We start from the raw sequence: 17,570 nt of genomic DNA on the forward strand, positions 1-17,570 counted from the left end.
AGTGGTGCACAGCGGCACAACCATGGGGCGTGGATGTGTCCGAGGCACTGCAAGTGAAAAATGAAGATGGCTCTGATTCGAGGCTTGGGCTAAACATAAACAACAGAAGAAGGAAGCTTTTTGAAATAAAAGATACCTTCAGAAAAATGGAAGTTGTTTCCAAACAATGAAAATGGAAAAGGGCATAAATCTAACAAGTGAAATCAAGTAAAACCATGATAAGGCAGAGCCAAAACAGATCCTGAAGAACAATTGTTAGAGTTATGAGAACTAATAAAAACTTTACAAACACAAAAGCAGGAAGCCTGTCAGTCACCCAGAACAGCTGATAGATAATCAAGGCGTAAAGGGAGGAATTAAGAAAGATAAGGACACAGCAGCAAAATTAAATTAATTCTTTGCACTGATGTTCGCTATGGAGGAGGTCAAGAAGGTTCATATACCAGAGTAACAAATCACCAGAAGCAGACAGGACTTCCTCAGGAGTTTTAAAAGAGCTCAAATGTGAAATTGCAGAACTTTCTTTCCTTCTTTCCTTCTGCTTCCTTCCTTCCTGAGAATTGGAAGGTGACAAATCCTTCAAATGAACTTTGGGAGTGATCATGGGAATTATAGACCAGAAAGTCAAAATTTCAGAACGGGCAAAATGGTAGAAAACAGTAAGACAGATCTGAATTGGCAGCCATGAGTGAGCACGGTGTTGTGGGAGGAGTCACAAGGCCAAGGGAAGATTCGTCTGTATAAATCCAAGTTGTCCGACAGAGGCAACAGCCCCGCTAATGCGGGTGATTTGGTCTGATACAGTGGAATCAGCTTTTCTAAAAGCTTTGCTAGGACATCCCTCGCTAAAGATTCTTAAGGAAACTAAACTGTCACGGAGCACAAGGGATTAATCTTCCTGTGAATTCCTGATAAAAAGATAGGGGAAAAAGGGTACAAACAAAATGTTAGCAAGGGAGGGGAGCAGAAGATTCTGCACTGCTCCAGCATACTCGTAAATAATCCAGAGAGAGGAGATAGCGAAGTGACACAGAGATAACACAGTTAACACACGCAGTTTTTCAGGAAAGTCAAATTTAAAACTAACAGAGAAGAGTTCCTCAAAAAACTCACAGAAATCAGCGACGGGGTGATAAAATGCAAGTGCACACCCCTGGCTAAAGAGAAAACTGATTTTAACTAACGGGGAATGCTTTACTTGCTTGAGTAGAGGGCTTGACTTGGGAAAACACTCGATACTGGCAGCATGTGGACTAGTGGGAGAGGAAAGGTTAAGTTCTAAGTCTGCATATAATTTTTCTGCTCATAGAATAGCATCCTCCATCCTCAGGGAATCCTTAGAGGAAGAGCAGAGAAACAGAAAGCTCAGGCTTCTCATTTTGGCCATATAACAGGATTAATTACTTGGACTTTGGCAGATACTTTGAGGATAGATTCCCCCAGTCTCGACAGTGGTAGTGGAGATGAGACAACAGTCCTACTGCTGCTACCAGATTAGTTACAGGAGAATACATTACTCTGTCCTCTGACAGATTAGATGAAAGAAATATTTCTTTTCCTGAAGGCTCTGCCACACATGGGAAAAATCCCCCTCACTTCTGGCAGAATGGGGAGCAAACACCTCCCACCTTTGGGAATTGTCCTCCAAACTGGATTTTCCTCCCAGCTGGAGGAAATCCCTTTTGCAGGGCTGGGCTGGGGTCCTGAGGTTGCTCTGAGCGGAACAGCACTGGTGGGCAGCGCTTTGCTCAGGGGCTGGGGGCTCGCTGTTCCTGCCCCCAGCTTGGCAGGAGGCGCACGGCTGCGCGGCTTCCCACGGCCCACTGGTGGTGCCGGGGGTCCCCCACCTGCGGGGAGATGGGGGAGAGGGGGCAGGAGCAGAGAACAGTTCTGGCCCCACGCACACAACTGCCTTTTGCAGAAAGAGGGCTCTGGTGGGAGCAGGGCTTTTCCGTACGCGTGGACTTGTCCGCTCCTCTCTTGGGGCTCGGGATGAACGCAGCAACCCCTTTTGCCGGGCTGCGACTGAGTCGGGGCCCTCTTCATCAGCAGCCGCTGTGATTTTACAGCAGAGCAGCCCCCGTACAGCAAGCGCGGAGCATCTAACAATGCAGGCGCTGAATTAACCCGGAGGCCTCCTCGCCGGCACAGAAACAAAGCGCGTGGCGAGGGCCGTGGGCGGCGGGGAGCGGGCGGTGGTTGCTGGGCACCCTGCCCGCCGCGGGGAGCAATGCGGGCAGCGTCCTCCTGCCTTTGTGCCGGCCGCCGGGCACGGCGCTGAAAGGCGCCTGGACGCGCTTTGTCTTGCTGCGTGCCCACATACTGGGGCCGCTTGTTTTCATCTGATCACAATTAGCACCATGCTAAATGCCACGTGCCCCGCGCTAATTCGGGAGGATGGGCACGTCACACTCTGCCAAGAATTACAACCAGCCACGGATGAGAGCGGGGCATGCCTGCTCTTTCATTAAGCTTTTGTTTCACGAGAGAGGGCTCGAGGACTCTCCTTTTTTGCCAGTAATACCGGCGGAGGCGCTGGAGCGTGCGGAGGCCGTGTGGTTTGGCCTCCAGGATGTGTGTGCACGTGAAAGCGCAGCACACCGGTGGATCGTTACCACTCCCTGGTTTGTGGTGCCTTTCTGGCAAATTAAGAAAACTCTGCCATCTCCGAGGTGCTGAAAATCCCGAGGTGCACCTGTGCTACACGCTGGTGTGCAGAGCTCGGCGCATGCTGCCAGACCAGAACAGGGACCGCTGTCCCTCTGCCCGCACCCCGAGCGCCAGGACTCGGCGTGCAGTGTCGCCCCGTGTCCTGCCCCTCGCCCTGCCTCCATAAATATTTGCAGGGCAGGGGGCTGCCCAGATTGCACTTGTCTGATGGTATGTAACATCGTTTTCAAAACCTGAGATGAAAATGAAGCAAAAATAAGTAGTTTCACTAATAAAACAGAGCAGTATCTGATGGGCCCTGCCCTCCAGCAGCCAGCCCCCCAGTGCGCAGCTCCCCGCGGCGCCTCCGGCCCGGTGCGCAGGAGCTGGAGGAGCACAGGAGGGAGGGAGCGCCCTAGGGGCACCCTGGGGGCACCCGCTGGCCCCCGCCGGCTGCCAGGGGGACAGCCTGCTCCTGGCCTGCTGCCTTCAGCCACCATTCAAACGCTGCTTCCCGGATCAGCATTAGGAACTGTGGAATCCTGAGTAGGGCCAAATTTCCCTCCGCAAATCTTGGATATTAAGCCAGTGACATTCCCAACATTTTTGGGTGGTGATTCCCACGTTCCTGATGATGGTCAACATCTGCCATAAATGCAGCAGTCTGGCTTTCGAAGGACACTTAGCCCTCCTCAAACTGGCCCGTTTTCAATATCCAGATCATCGTAACCTGTATGTGCAGACCATCGCAAAACCTCCGTAGTTCAAACAAATTACATGGAAGATGTTGTGAATTACTGAATTTGTCAGATTAACAGTACAAGAACAAACAGTTCAAAAAAGACAATGCTTTAATGCAATTTAATGTATTTTCTTAATTGTAGCTTGATTCTTATTATGCTAATTCGTAATGAATTATAAACTGTATTAGAAATCATTGGTAAAACAACAATAATATTTAGTAAGCCTAGAGAGTTGTTCTGCTTTTGTTTTTTCTTTAACACTTCATCACTTATGCGGATAGTCATATACTTGGCTAGACCCTTGTCCTCATGTAGCAGGCACACAAACATCGAAATACCAACAAGTCTTCTTTCACTCAGCTAATGAAGTCATTTTGTTGAGCTCTGGGATTACTTTCTGAGGAGCTACAGGAGGTGTGCAGATCCTCCACATAACCTGCGAGGCATTCCTGCAGGCGGCTGCATGTGCGTGTGCTGCTCTGCTTCCTGCTGTCCTCTCACAAAATGCTCCAAGGAGGAATCAGGATCGCTCCATTCTTTGCTTTGTGACAATGCTGTGGTGGCATGAGAAGAGGATGGACCGACAGACAGTGACTGATGACAGTAGGGAAAGAGACACTGTCGACACCTCAGGGGGGAAAGGTACCAGTACAGCATTTCAACGGGACATCTAATTACTACGAGGCTGAGAAACTTGGGGTTATTTGGCCGAGAGAAGAAAAGGCTCCAGGGAGACCTTACTGCATCTTTTCAATAGTTAAAGGGTGCCGACAGGAGAGGTGGGCTGGGACTCTGTCGTGGAATGCAGTAACAGGACAAGGCGTAATGGTACATTAATAGTTTTAAATTAAAAAGGGGTGGGTTTAGATTAAATATAAGGCAGAAATTCTTCATGATGAAGGTGGTGAGGCCCTGGCCCAGGCCGCCCGGAGAAGCTGTGGGTGCCCCATCCCTGGCAGTGCCCAAGGCCAGGCTGGATGGGGCTGGGGGCAGCCTGGGCTGGGGGCAGGGGTCCCTGCCCATGGCAGGGGGTGGGACAGCTTTAAGGTCCCTGCCAACCCAAAGCATTCTGTGGTTCTATGATTTTTAATCCTAGTTTTTATCCCTTAGTGTGTATAACTAATGAGGTCTGACCTAGAGAGGGTGGGTTGGGCGTGCATTTGACTCCAAGAACTGGGCATTTGATCTGTAATTGTTTTTCAATGATTGTATCTTTTTCTGTGTTATTGCTTTACATGACTGGGTTTTGTACAATATTGAAAATCAATAAAAATGCATGAAAAAATGTTTTTTCTCCCCCTTAAAAGTTAAATGATCTTGTTAGGATTCTGGCACTGCTATTTTAAATCGGTTAGCCTGCACTTTCCTTCCCAAGCTCCAGGACAGCGGCGGATTACCTGCACTCTTCCCAGCTGCAAGAGCCCGCACTGCAGGTTGTTTGAGGATGACCAGAGGGTGCTATGAGACGAGCCCATGTCCCCAGCCCAACCGAGCACAGAGCTGCACGCTTACAGCCCCTTCTGCTTCGAGCAAGCCCAAGGTAATACTGCCCATGTTACCATCGACGCTTCGGGGTGTAGCGATGAACGCAGACCAAGGAGAGAAGTTACGGCAAGAAGTTACAGCAGAAGCCTGTGGCAGGAGGAGTCAGTGCTCCTTGCCAGTTTCATGCAGTTCACGTTGCCCAGACTTCCTTCTGCACATCTTATCAGTACCAGAGAAAGCAAGCACTCTTACAAACAAGTGTCACCAAAATTGCTTCTTGTTTCCTTAGTTATACAACAAACCCAAGTAGAATAAAAGTGGGGGGAAAATAAAAACAAAACAAAACAACAAACAAAAAACCACCACTCTTTACTTTCAAATCCAGATTAGGATTGGGATATAGATGCTACACGAGGTAATGAGCGTGATGAGATGAGAATAGGGCAGCTACTTAGAGAGATTAAGGGATTCACTGCAGTGTAATTGAAAGGACCGATAGCCTCATTGTGACCATTAATAGCTAAAGGAAAAGGAGCCCAATCTGCTGTAGCATTAAGCAGCAAAACCATCCACAGATAATAGTGTCCAGAGAACGATACAACTGGACAAAAGGCAGGAAACTCGCAGTTACATGCAACAGTACAGGGCATTGCAATACTGGGTCACACCGACCCTTGACTCTTCCACATTTCTGATTTTGTTTCCCAGTGTAACCTCACCACATTTGGGCACAGAGAGATGTAGAATGACTTTTAGTTTTGGTTAGATGACTGACCGTAAAAACTGGACCGTGGAAGAACTGCTACATATTAAATGGAAACACCTTTATTCCTGAAACAAAACTAAGAAAATAATTGTTTTGATTAGAATATTTAGTTTGTTGCAATAAAATCTTTAATTTCAGACTGATTGTCAAGAAAAAGGAGAAGAGAAGAGAAGAGAAGAGAAGAGAAGAGAAGAGAAGAGAAGAGAAGAGAAGAGAAGAGAAGAGAAGAGAAGAGAAGAGAAGAGAAGAGAAGAGAAGAGAAGAGAAGAGAAGAGAAGAGAAGAGAAGAGGTTACTTCAAAACAATTCCAAAAGCTTTTTAAAGAAAAATAGAAAAAACATTTCTGTTTTCCTATTTTTTCTAAAGCATTCTGTTCAACTGTTTGTCAATTTAACACAGTTTTACAAACTACTTAAAACTGTTTTTCTTATTTTTTTTCCTTGAGAATTATTTCCACGTATTTCCTGGGTCACTGTGTGAGCCTGCGTACCCACGTTTACCTCGGGAGCGGCAATCCACTTTCCCTGCACATCTGAGGACATCTGTTCCTTTGTGCTAGGTTATAGCAATGGACACATCACTGGCCATTAGTATTTTACTTATATCTCTAGCATGTATCCAAATTCACGATACGCATTTGATGAAAAACCAGTCCTGGATATATGCAGCAGAGACCCGCGCACACGGCCGCGCACCGCAGCAGGATTTCGGCCGTGAGCCACCCTGGCTGCTGCCTGCCCATCACCTTGGCACCACACACGCCTCACACGTGGGACCCCTTTCTTCAGACCATTTCCTTGAAGGAACTTTCTACAGAGCAGCATTAAGTCACAGTGGATTTACAGCACTGCACACACTTTGCCAAAGCCTCATCTGGTATAAACACGCACACGTCTTTTACAGTTAACATAGTTTTGTCACTTTAGTCTACTGATAGATCTGGCTCCACAGCTTGGACTTCTTCAAGAATTAAGGTCTTATATAAACATATAATTTAACTTTACTATAGTATAATAATGATTTTTAAATAACTTTGTAATATGTTTTATAATCTTTTTAAAAGTGCATATTATTGTACTGTCACAGTTTAATTCACCCTCTAACAGCCCGGTCAAAGCAACAGATACGAAGGTAAACACAACCGAGAAGGTACAGAGTGCTAAGTGGCCCCTTTCCCAGGTTTATAACTTGCTTTTCCAAACTGCCAGCTGCTCAGTAGACAAGCCGCACTAATTGTGGGACAATTTATGTATTTTTAAACTAAAATATTTTTCAGTTAAAGCAACGCACAAATTATTTATTCATTTGTATTTGCATTTAAATAGTTGAAAAATGTCCAAATTAACTGCTTTGAAATTTGTTCCAAAATTTCCCCCTAGGCTGTGACCTTGTGAACAAGTTTAATCTTAAAGCAAATTGAAAGAAGGGTTTCTAACTAAAACATCAAATGGTTTTGAATGTGTTTTGCTTCAGAGAATTGACTTATTGTTTTGCGAACTCAGCTAAGCATGCAGTTTGAGGACTAAAGTTTGGTTTGCAAACACGGTTGTTTTACCAAAATCTAGTGTTGACAACTCAAGATTTTATTGGAGAGCTTTAATCTTATGCTATTTGGTGGGTTCCCCAAAGCTCCTGCTCCTGGGCTCACCTAATAATGGGACAAGCTCAGCCTTCAGTTTAAAAAATGTTTCCAATTCTCACGGTTGTGGTGAAAAGTATTACACGTTAGGAATCGGAACAGAAATGAAAATGGGAACTACGTCAGTTTGCATAATATGTAAATAATTCTGTCAGATCTGAGGTTTAGGGAGCTCAGCCCATGGCCATGACGGTACTATTATTTCACAGCACCCCAAACCTTGGGCTGCCTACAGCCTACGTACACATAGACCTACAGCCATTTTTGCACCCAAGGCCAGATGGCAGTACCTCAAGACACCAAGCTGATGCCTGACCAGCGAGATCAAATGCCAAACACCATTTTGTTACGGTTCTTTTGGTAAGGTTAACTACATGAAAATGGTTCTTCCTTCTTTCTTTGTCATAAATCTGGTTTCTGCAAACATCCAGAAGAGTAATTCATTGCACTTGTCTTTGGAAGGAAAACTGCTGAGAAAGAAGAGAGAAAACACATACACTGCTCTGACATCTCGGCCAGGAGGAACAGGCAAGGACCCAGCAAGGCAAGCGGCTTCCTGACAATCTGCCCTGCTCTGTCTTCCCAACCACCTCCCACGATGAGAGGGAGCTCCTCTGCTCAGTGCAGACTGTGTTCCTTTTAGCAATAAAATGAAGAAAACAGATGAAAAAGCGAACTATTAAGTGTACAGAAGAGGACAAAAGTGAAAAGAGTTCAGCTGTCAAATCTTCCATGGAATAGAAGCATAACAGAGAAGTAGCCAGGAGATTTGTTTTATTTAAAATTTCTTTAAAATTATTAGTAAAATTCAGTGCACCTGACTATGTCAAGAGGGGGTTTGGGCTTCCTAACGGAGCAACCAGCTCGACAGCTTACCTACAAGCACTTGCCGTTTGAGTGCTCTTAACTCTGCAGACCTTTGGACGGGGATTTATCTCAGCTTTTTGGCCCCGCGCTACTCTGAACCCTTACGAACTGGTTTGTGGCACGCGACGAACAATCGTCCGTGTCCTTGCAGAACCTGAGGCCGGAGCTGCTGGCCCAGTAAGGCCCCGCGGCCGCGCAGGCCCACGCAGAGCCCTGGGCCCGGCCACGCCACGGCGCCTCGGCTCGGGGCGCCTCGGCTCGGGGCGCCTCGGCTCGGGGCGCCTCGGCTCGGGGCGCCTCGGCTCGGGGCGCCTCGGCTCGGGGCGCCTCGGCTCGGGGCGCCTCGGCTCGGGGCGCCTCGGCTCGGGGCGCCTCGGCTCGGGGCGCCTCGGCTCGGGGCGCCTCGGCTCGGGGCGCCTCGGCTCGGGGCGCCTCGGCTCGGGGCGCCTCGGCTCGGGGCGCCTCGGCTCGGGGCGCCTCGGCTCGGGGCGCCTCGGCTCGGGGCGCCTCGGCTCGGGGCGCGGCGCAGGAGGGCGGCTGCTGCTGCTGCTGCGCGCTGCCGCTGCACCGAGCACGCACTGCCTCTGCTGCGTGATACAATGGATCAGTAAATGTGCTGCTGAAACGGAGGTGAAAAGGAGCTGTCATGCTGTGCACAGTATAATTGCTATTTCTTTTATATTATTAGAAGAGTGTGTGATTCTCTAATAAAACCTTTAGAGAAAACATCCCAAAACCTCCCCCTCCCCAAACACATCAATTTATATAAAACAAAACCAATTTACTAACATATGCAAAAATATTAAAACAGAGATCTAAAAAAAAAAACATTAGGCACTTCAGCTACGTGTAAATAAGGATCAGTTTATAAACCGAAGGTAGAAAAACAAATTAAATGCCAATCAGGAATGTCAGAACTGACTGGTAATTTCTGTGGCTGACAGGGAGAACGCAAGCAGAGGTCCTGGCCAACCCCTACGGCCAGCACACAGGGGCAGCATTAAAACACTGCCCAAGCCTCCACTGCTACCTCAGCTCCTTCTCATTGCAAGGTCTTTGGGTCAGAGCCCTCCACAGAGGGAAATCTCCGCTCCTGCCGCTTCTCCAGGCGCACAGGAAGCACATGCTCAGAACACCTAGGACAGAAAGATTTTGTGGGGGAATGACTGCGAGCTGGGGCAGCGGGTGGGGTAGCAGGGGGAAGCAGCACTCGGAAATAAAGACCTTAAACTCCTCCCAGAGGAAGCCTGCAGCACATGCATAGCTAGAGATAAGGTGACCTCACCTTCTCCCCCCTCACTCGTTCCCAGAGCAGTGCTAAACTAACTGCGCTGGCCACCTACCTACCTGTTTACCCCTCCTCCTCTTTGAAGTCATACATTGTTTTCATTTTAATATTCTCAAATTCTTGTATTTTTTCCATCCATTACTTCAGCTCCCTGCCCAGCTGCGTGAATTGGCTCTCGGACTGTATATGTCTTTACATTAACAACAGCAGCAGCAGCAGGGGTATTGCTGTACAAAAGCAGGCACCAAGAGCCAAGATTATGTCTTCAGTATCTCACAGGCTCATGCAGTGCGTATATATCTTCTGTAAATAACCCTCAGTTTTCACATGGATTATTTAGACTTTCTGATGAAACTGCAGAAATGTCAATGCGGAGCATGAGCACCCAATCAGGCAGCAGCTCGCTGACCCCTGCCCTCCTCTTCTTCAGCATGACTGCTATTATCTTCAAGGGGAAAAACCCTCCTTGTCTCTTGTTATACCTTTTTTTATGATCTAGGATTCTGTTAATAATGACTCCGTGTTACATAAAACAGATACATTAATGTCACCAAGTCCCAAAAGTACTGAATCAAGCTGACTCCTTCAGAAAGGAAGAAAGTAATAGATACAAGCAAGGGGAAGCCTTAATAAGAGCGCAGATCCTAAAGACGGGAAGAGCTCCACCAGATCGCTTTCTCGCTCCTATTTGAAATGGGGTATTTAAAGGGACATGCAGCTAAAGAAGATCAGAGTCTTGGCAAGGTAACTGTGAACACACCATCAAAGTGAGCAAATCAAACATGTGATTCTAGGTGGTGCTGTAAAGGGATGTTCACCCTATTAAACTTGCATCCCAGTTGCTAATGGGGCAGGGAGCTGGAGAGGCTGGGCAGCCCCGCAACCTGGCCCTCACCTTTCATCTCAGGAATAAAAGTGCTGGCTCAGACCAACATCTCTGGAGAAATAAGTTGCCTGGACCTGGTTTAGTGGAAAAGTAGCCACCTCTTTGACCCATGCATATGGCTGAGACTGTTATTCCTCCTGTACAGCTGGAGCAGATGTGACAATTAAAAGCGACAGCCAGACATTGTTAGTGCCAGACAAATATTAAAAAAGAACAATAATCTCTAATCAGAGGTATGAAGATATTTAGTGGCGGAGCTATTAATATCTGAGAGCTTCAGATCTTGAAAAGAAAACCCAGGACAGCCTGGTAAAGGCCATCTGCTATAGAATATAATGCAGAACAGTGCTGTGATCAGAAGGAAACATTGGCAGCGCTCACCCAGATACACAGTACACATCCGAGCATCAAAAGAACTGTGAATTATATCCAGGGAACATGAAAATGGATTAACAAATTTGTAAGTACTCTCTCAAGTATTTGAAAGAAAGAAAAACAACACGAGAAACTATCAGATCTGTTGAATCCTGTTTGGCCAGGCATCAGGACTTTTTCCACCAGCTAGGCGCAGCAGCCATTTTTTCCCGCACCTTGTTAAATCTGGGAAAAGGTAGGATCTTAAGGCCAAGATGAGGTGCATAAAGAGATGCAACATCTTTACACTGTCTTACAGAGGGAGGGTTGAATATGACCCAATGAAAACCTAGGAGAAAAAGAGGGGCCTTATGGAGCCACAGCTTGGTGCTCCAGCAGCTCTGGAACAAGAACCAACCACTTGCCTTCTCTCATCACTGCCCTCCAGCTGGGGTTTATTGAGTTTTCACTGTTTGTAAGATTATGGCATAATTCTCCAAGGTTACATACCCTATATGCTGGTAGCAGCAAAAAAAAAAAAAAAAAAAAAAAAAAAAAATCCACCACGATACCCTAATAATTTTTCCAAAGTCAGCATTTCACCATGGAGCTGGTTGAAAGAACATCCGCCATCTCCTGATCGGAAACCCAGAAATGCTGATGGCATCTGCTCATTTCATTTCTTCTCATCCCCCCCCGAGACATACGATCATCCCATTGTGTTCATCACCCCTGCCAAACAGGTATGTCGGTCCTGGTTAGCTGTTTGCTGCCAGGATACAATGCATGCCCACGCTCATTTGTTTTCCAAGGTAATTTTGCACCAACACCGAGCGGTACATGAACAGGGCACTGACAAAGTCAGCAGACACTGGCTGTGCAGAACAAACCAGTGTGGACAAAACTTTCAGGAAGGAGTCACCAGCTGGATGTGCTCATCTCTGAGCTGTTTTTAACATTTTCAGATATGGAGCCCTTGGTAGCCTCCCACCTCTCACTCAGGGTCGGTGTGGAGCATGTTTAGAATTAGGAGCGTCTCCTGCTAAATCCACGTGGGTCAGAACACAGCAGTGCTGCTTAAAAACTAGATGGGCATGCTACTGATCTGACAGACAGCTGGGAGGCTTGAAAATGCCGACTGCCCTCTGTAAAGGTAGAAGGGATAGGAAATCTATTATTAACGGCAGAAGAGGAGGTGAAATCGGGGCAGGGAACTAACATTAGCCATGATTAGTGCAATTTCTAGAAAAACTCAGGAGTTACCTCACAGACATGTGCAACAAATAGGGAAAGTCTAAAGTAAAGGTAAAGGTTCAAGCCATAGAATTTTGTGTTCTTCTTTCACCTGGCCTGTTGAGCCTGGAGACCGCAACGTGTTGCTGCCTTTGTTGGTAAGGAAGAAGCTCCCATAAGCAACAGTCCCTGTCCATAGCGGGTGAGCTGATAGCCTTGTAAAGCAAGTAACACACAAAACATGGGAATGCTGAGTAAGAGAGCTGAAAAAAGGGCGACTGAGAAAGCAGAAGGCTACTCCTTTGGAAACCTTCTTCAGGCTCCATCAGTACATCAACTTCTACTGGTCTGTACTGAAACAGAAAATACCGCTCACAATAGACAGAGCTCGTGGAACAACCCTGTAGCAGCGTTCAAATGCCATTTAGTCTCATCTGTACAAACAAATCCAAATTCAGCTCCCCTGATAGAGATCCTCCAGAGCATTAGATCTATTAAAATTTGTATTTTGCAATTACTTCAGTTTGCTTTGCTTCTTTTCTAGGTTTTATTCTAAATTACATGGATAGAAGATCAAGCTTCATTTATGAAACCTGTTTTTCTGGGTTGTGCCACTGTTAGAACAGATTTTAAATCATGGGATACAATCATCATTGTTCTGATTGACAGGTTCACCTTAGACCAAGCTCTGCACATTTAGCAGAGCAAAATCTGACTTCATGTACTGATTTCTATTTTAATGTAAATAAAGTGCATGACACATTAGCCAGTTTTCTTAATTTTCTACTGTAAGATTCTCAGACAGTGGTAATGTTTGTGTTTACAAAGAATAACATCATCCAGCAGCTACCACCAATTCCTTCCATGTCTTTGGGTGACAAAGTTAACATTTCTGTGTTTCTGTTCCTAACTTATAAAATGGACATACCAATTTTGATCTCAGAAGCAGCAAAAGAATTTGTGAACAACCCGAAGTATAATGTAAATGCTAGGCACAATTGTTTTAAGTGCTAAATATCTCACAAGAATGGCAGATAGGAGTAAGATAGCAATGAGACTGCAATTCTTTTTCTTTTTTTTCCTTCTCTTTATTGTATAGACAATGCTAGCCCTCAAAATATGCTAGGTATTTTCCAGATCAGAAGAAAATGTGATCCCTACTCTGAGAGTGCCTAATCTAAAAAGTCAAAGATGAAAAGAGGGAAAGCAACTCGGGATACAAAGGAATCTATGTAGTGACAGGTCCTAGCTTGTTATTTTAATTAAAAATATGCAAAATCCTTCTTTTTGCCTCTTTCAGCCCTCTCATACAAGCCCTAAGCTTCAATCCCAGTGTCTGCATAGCTGTCCCTAATCATCCCAGGCTCCCTCCGCATAAAGGAGCCCTTCAGACAGGCGAAGTGCAGGGACAGGGTGCGTGGCAGCGTGGGCAGCGCCACAACCAGCACAGGCTGCAAACCCCTCTGCGGCTGCAGCGAGCCACCAACGCCCTGCAGCAGGGCTGCTGCAAGCCAAGGCTTCTGGGGCCCTGCAGCCACCGAGGGGCAAACTGAAGGGAAGCCCGCGATGCCAGATGCCCCCTCACCTACACACGCACACCTGTACGGTGACAAACACGCACGCTGCGTTAACGGTCTCCGTTGCAGGAGGTCCCTGCCACATCCTCAGATGGGCCATAGAGTCCTCTGAGCCCAACACTTAAATACACCACTTTACTAATGATTACAGTGTAAGCGGGAAGCGTTGTGCCAGCTTATGCTTCCTGAAAGCTTTTTCAGGGCTGGGGATCCCACCTGCCTGACTCCGTGGGGCTGGCGATCCCACCTGCCCCTTCCCGATGCCGTTTTGCCCGTCCTGCTGGCTCGCCCCGACTCTGAAGGCGACCTCCTCCTGGCCAGCACAGCTGACTGGGCTGCTCTGTGGCTGCCCTCGGGCCCAGCGGATATTCCTGCAGACGTCTGACAAGCGGTGAACACAGCCGAGGTTTAGAGAGAGACAGAAATCAATACCGCCGCTTCCACCAGCCACGCTGAGGGATTAGCCGTCCCAAGGAAAAGCACAGACGGCTGAACGGGGAAATCATGACTCCGAATAACACAAGAGGTTTATGAAGCTGGAAGGCCGCCTCTGGCCTCACTACCCTCCAGCTGGCCCGGACAAACAGCGGGCAGCGGAGGCAGGCCTGGAGTGCGTCCTCCGGCGCTGCGTCGGGGCAGGCCTGGGAGCGGGGCCCGGCCCTCACAGGGAGCTCCGCACGGCCACTGCGGCTCCCCGGGCGTCGGCCTTGGCCGCTGGCAGCTGGGGGACAAATACCAGCTCTGGAGCTTGAATGGGGGCAACCCAACAACAGCAAATGCTAGAAAAGGCAGGCGACGTGGATGAGAGGTGATGTGGAGGAGCTGAATCCTCCAAAGCTGAGCCAGGTTTGTCACAGAGTGGAAGGAGAGGAGAAGACCTCTTGGCTGGTGCTGCCACCAGAAGAGGCCCCACAGATCTCAAGTAATGAAAGAGATGCTGGATCCTGTGCCGCTGCTAACAAATGCCTCTGCTTTAAATATCCAAATCCTCTTTGATCTGGGAGCACTTCATGAAACATCCATTTTTGTTGGTAGACACATGGGTAGGACAAGCAAGCTCATTGATTTTAGCTTAGCTAACCTCATAAAACTTTTGGCAGTTTTAAAAACTTGTTGCTCCCTCTTGCTCTCACCTTTGGCGTTTTGGCTGCTGTATTTGGAGCTCCCAAAAGCTCCAGACGAGCATACTTCTTTGTCTTTAAATTGTCATAGGTGAGAAAATAGGGACTACAGAGGAGAGAAAGGGGGAAGCAATGTTCAGAGAGACTTCAAGCTTTAATGAGGCATCGGTAATACATTCGCATAGCTTGAGAGAGCTCTTTAATGACCTCTGAAGTTTTTAACATTTCTGAAGTTTACAGCCCTGCATAAGGTTGCTAGGAATATGGAGTGAATATATTCTCTCAAACTCGTTCCTCGAGCCCCACACAATCACAAAGTCACAGTTTGCTTAACTGCCCAGGAAGCAACATTGATTGTCCGTGGAACTTGCAATGTCATTCTGTGAAAGCAAATGAATTCTTTACAATCCAAATTTCACCCACAGTGAGAGAAGAGCAGTGAGACAACAGAGGTGTAGAACAGCAGACAAAGTTCAAATAATACGTAGAAAAATGCCTCAAGATAATTCTAGGTCACAAGCCTCTATAAAGGACTATTTCTTTTTTTATTTAGCTTTATGATTTTTCTCAAGTGAGTTAACACAGGAGGAAAAAAGGTGTCAATACTTCTCAATACAGCAGCTGAACTGATACAGCACAGTAGACAATTAGCAAGATGCCCACTTATACACATCTTCCTTGAAATAAGCCTCATTTATGACCCGAACACTTGTATTATTTCATTTCCCACAACTATTGATACTTATTAATCCTGATACGTCCAACAACTAAAACTGAGGTGGAACCACATGCTGCCAAAGATGCTTGCAGAACTTCCTCTGGATATCAGAATGCTCTCTGAATCATTAAATACTAAAATTTACCTCCCATAACTGACATTCAGATCCGTGACCTACAGAGGTCTGCACCTTGTGGTCTGGTCATGCAGGACTGTTCAAGAATGAGCTCTGAACTTCAGCTCGAATCCTCAGAGCTGCTTCAGATTTGCCTCATTTTAGAAAATTCCAGTAACTCTGAGCGTGCTAAACAATTATTTGCAGAAAAGGACATAACAGCAGACAGGGGGAGAATGGAGTCAGGAACAACCCTGCCCTGCCCGTGACTGCAAAGGTGACCCATGAGCTAGGTGACTGTCTTGTGTGGCGCCTGGCTTGCACAGCCAAACACACGTGCGTACTGTATGCCAGATACGCGGGAGGCTGATTCACAGGAACTTTGCCCCAGAATCTGCGGCAGAAGTGGTGCTCTCAGCTCACCGTCGCCACGTGGTCCCTTTGCTCGCAGCCCAGCGGCACAGCAGTATTTTCATCTGGCTGCTGGCCAGCCTGACAGACACCTGCTCAGGCCTGCAGGGCTGCAAGTGAGGCAGCCTCTTCCTTCTCTACCGTGGACAAAAGTGAGGTCGAAATGGTCTGCCTTAGTCTCAGCACATTATTGCAAGCTCCGAGCGGTCTCCAGCACAGGGAGTGCATCATTCCCCCATGAGACCATCAATCTCGCCCTACGCCACCCCCACCACTCCTTCTCCCGCATTAACCTAAAATATGAGAGCACGCGTTTGCCCCCAGTGCTTCTGCTCCCAGAAAGCACCCTGTCCCCTCCCTGCAGCGCTCCTTATCTAAGGCAGCGTGTCACTGCAATTTTATGGTCAACATTACAGGCTCAAGCCCTCCTTTGCGCCAATCACGCCGCGCCGCATCCGTTAGGAGAGCAGCCAGGCTTCCCGCAAGGAGCTGCCTCCTGCACTGCGCTGCGTGACCCCCTCCACCGGCAGCCGCCATAAATCTGCCTTACCTGATGGGAGATGGGCTTTTTAGGATCTCTCAGGGTGCTTTGAGGTAGCACTTCTATGAACTCCGTGCCACAATAAATAATGCTACCTGCAATATGTCTTTGGGAACGTGTCAGCAGCGGCTGTCCTGCCATGAATTTTTATTCTTTCGCCGTCTGGAAGATAGATTCCAGATACAGCATTTCCCCGCACTTAGTGTCAAATCTCTTTACCCCTTTGCCCCGGCAGAATGACAGGGACCACAAATAAAATAAAATAATAAAAAAGAAGCATAGGAAAAATGGCCTGAGAGCAGAGGGAAGGCACTAAACTCACCTCTCTCTGCAGCTGAGCAGCTTCAGAGATGACAGCAGTGACTACAGGCAGGGGCAATTTGGAGTAGGTAGACGGCAATTTTTGTATACTACAGATAAGATTTCTTCACAAGGATTCTACACAAAGGAGGGTAAAGATACAATTGCTATAAACAGCATAATGCACATAGACCAGGAAGACATGGGAACGTGGCTATGCGTACCATCCGAAACTGCTGTGCCACAGATGGAGAAATAAAACACTGACCTCAATAAAGGAAGGCATTTTTAAATTAAAAAAAAAAAAAAAGGGCCAGATAGAAAGACTAATGAAATGACATAAATGTTTTTGCATTTTGCATTGCAGATTTGATATCAAGGTTAGAGAGTGAAAGGAAGGATGTTGTAACAAATACCAACAGGAATCCCATGCAAAAAGAAATTGCTGTTGGCACGAGAATCTTGTATCGTTCATTTGGGTTGCTGAAAAATAAAGTGCAGTACGTGCCAGGGGGCAATACTGGGGCCAACAGTGCTTACCATCTTCATCAGTGACCTGGACACTGCACCAACAGCGCACACCTTGAGCAAGTCTCTGTAGGAGACACAAATCTGTGAGGAGCTGCTGACGCACCAGAGGCTTCTGCTGCCATTCACAGGGACCTCACACAGGCCAGCAGGAATCTGTAAGCTCAGCAAAGGGAAAAGCCAAGTCCGGCACCTGGGGAGGCACAGCCTGGTGCACCAGGACACGGCAGGGGCTGACCTGCTGGAAGGCAGCTCAGCAGAAAAGGACCTGGGCTTCCTGGAGGACACCGCGTTGAACACGAGCCAGCAACGTGCCTTCGTGGCAAAGGAGGCCGGCAGCATCCTGGGC

General features: G+C 47.3%; 1 protein-coding gene across 9 annotated transcripts in view; it reads right to left on the reverse strand.

The window, feature by feature from the left end:
* Window positions 1-17,570, reverse strand: part of ZFHX3 (zinc finger homeobox 3) — a 618,952-nt gene that overhangs the window by 260,399 nt on the left and 340,983 nt on the right. The gene's annotated exons all lie outside the window — the stretch shown is intronic.

The sequence above is a fragment of the Anser brachyrhynchus genome (genome assembly GCF_964034855.1).
Source record: "Anser brachyrhynchus genome assembly, chromosome: 12".
In the NCBI taxonomy this organism is placed as follows: domain Eukaryota; kingdom Metazoa; phylum Chordata; class Aves; order Anseriformes; family Anatidae; genus Anser; species Anser brachyrhynchus.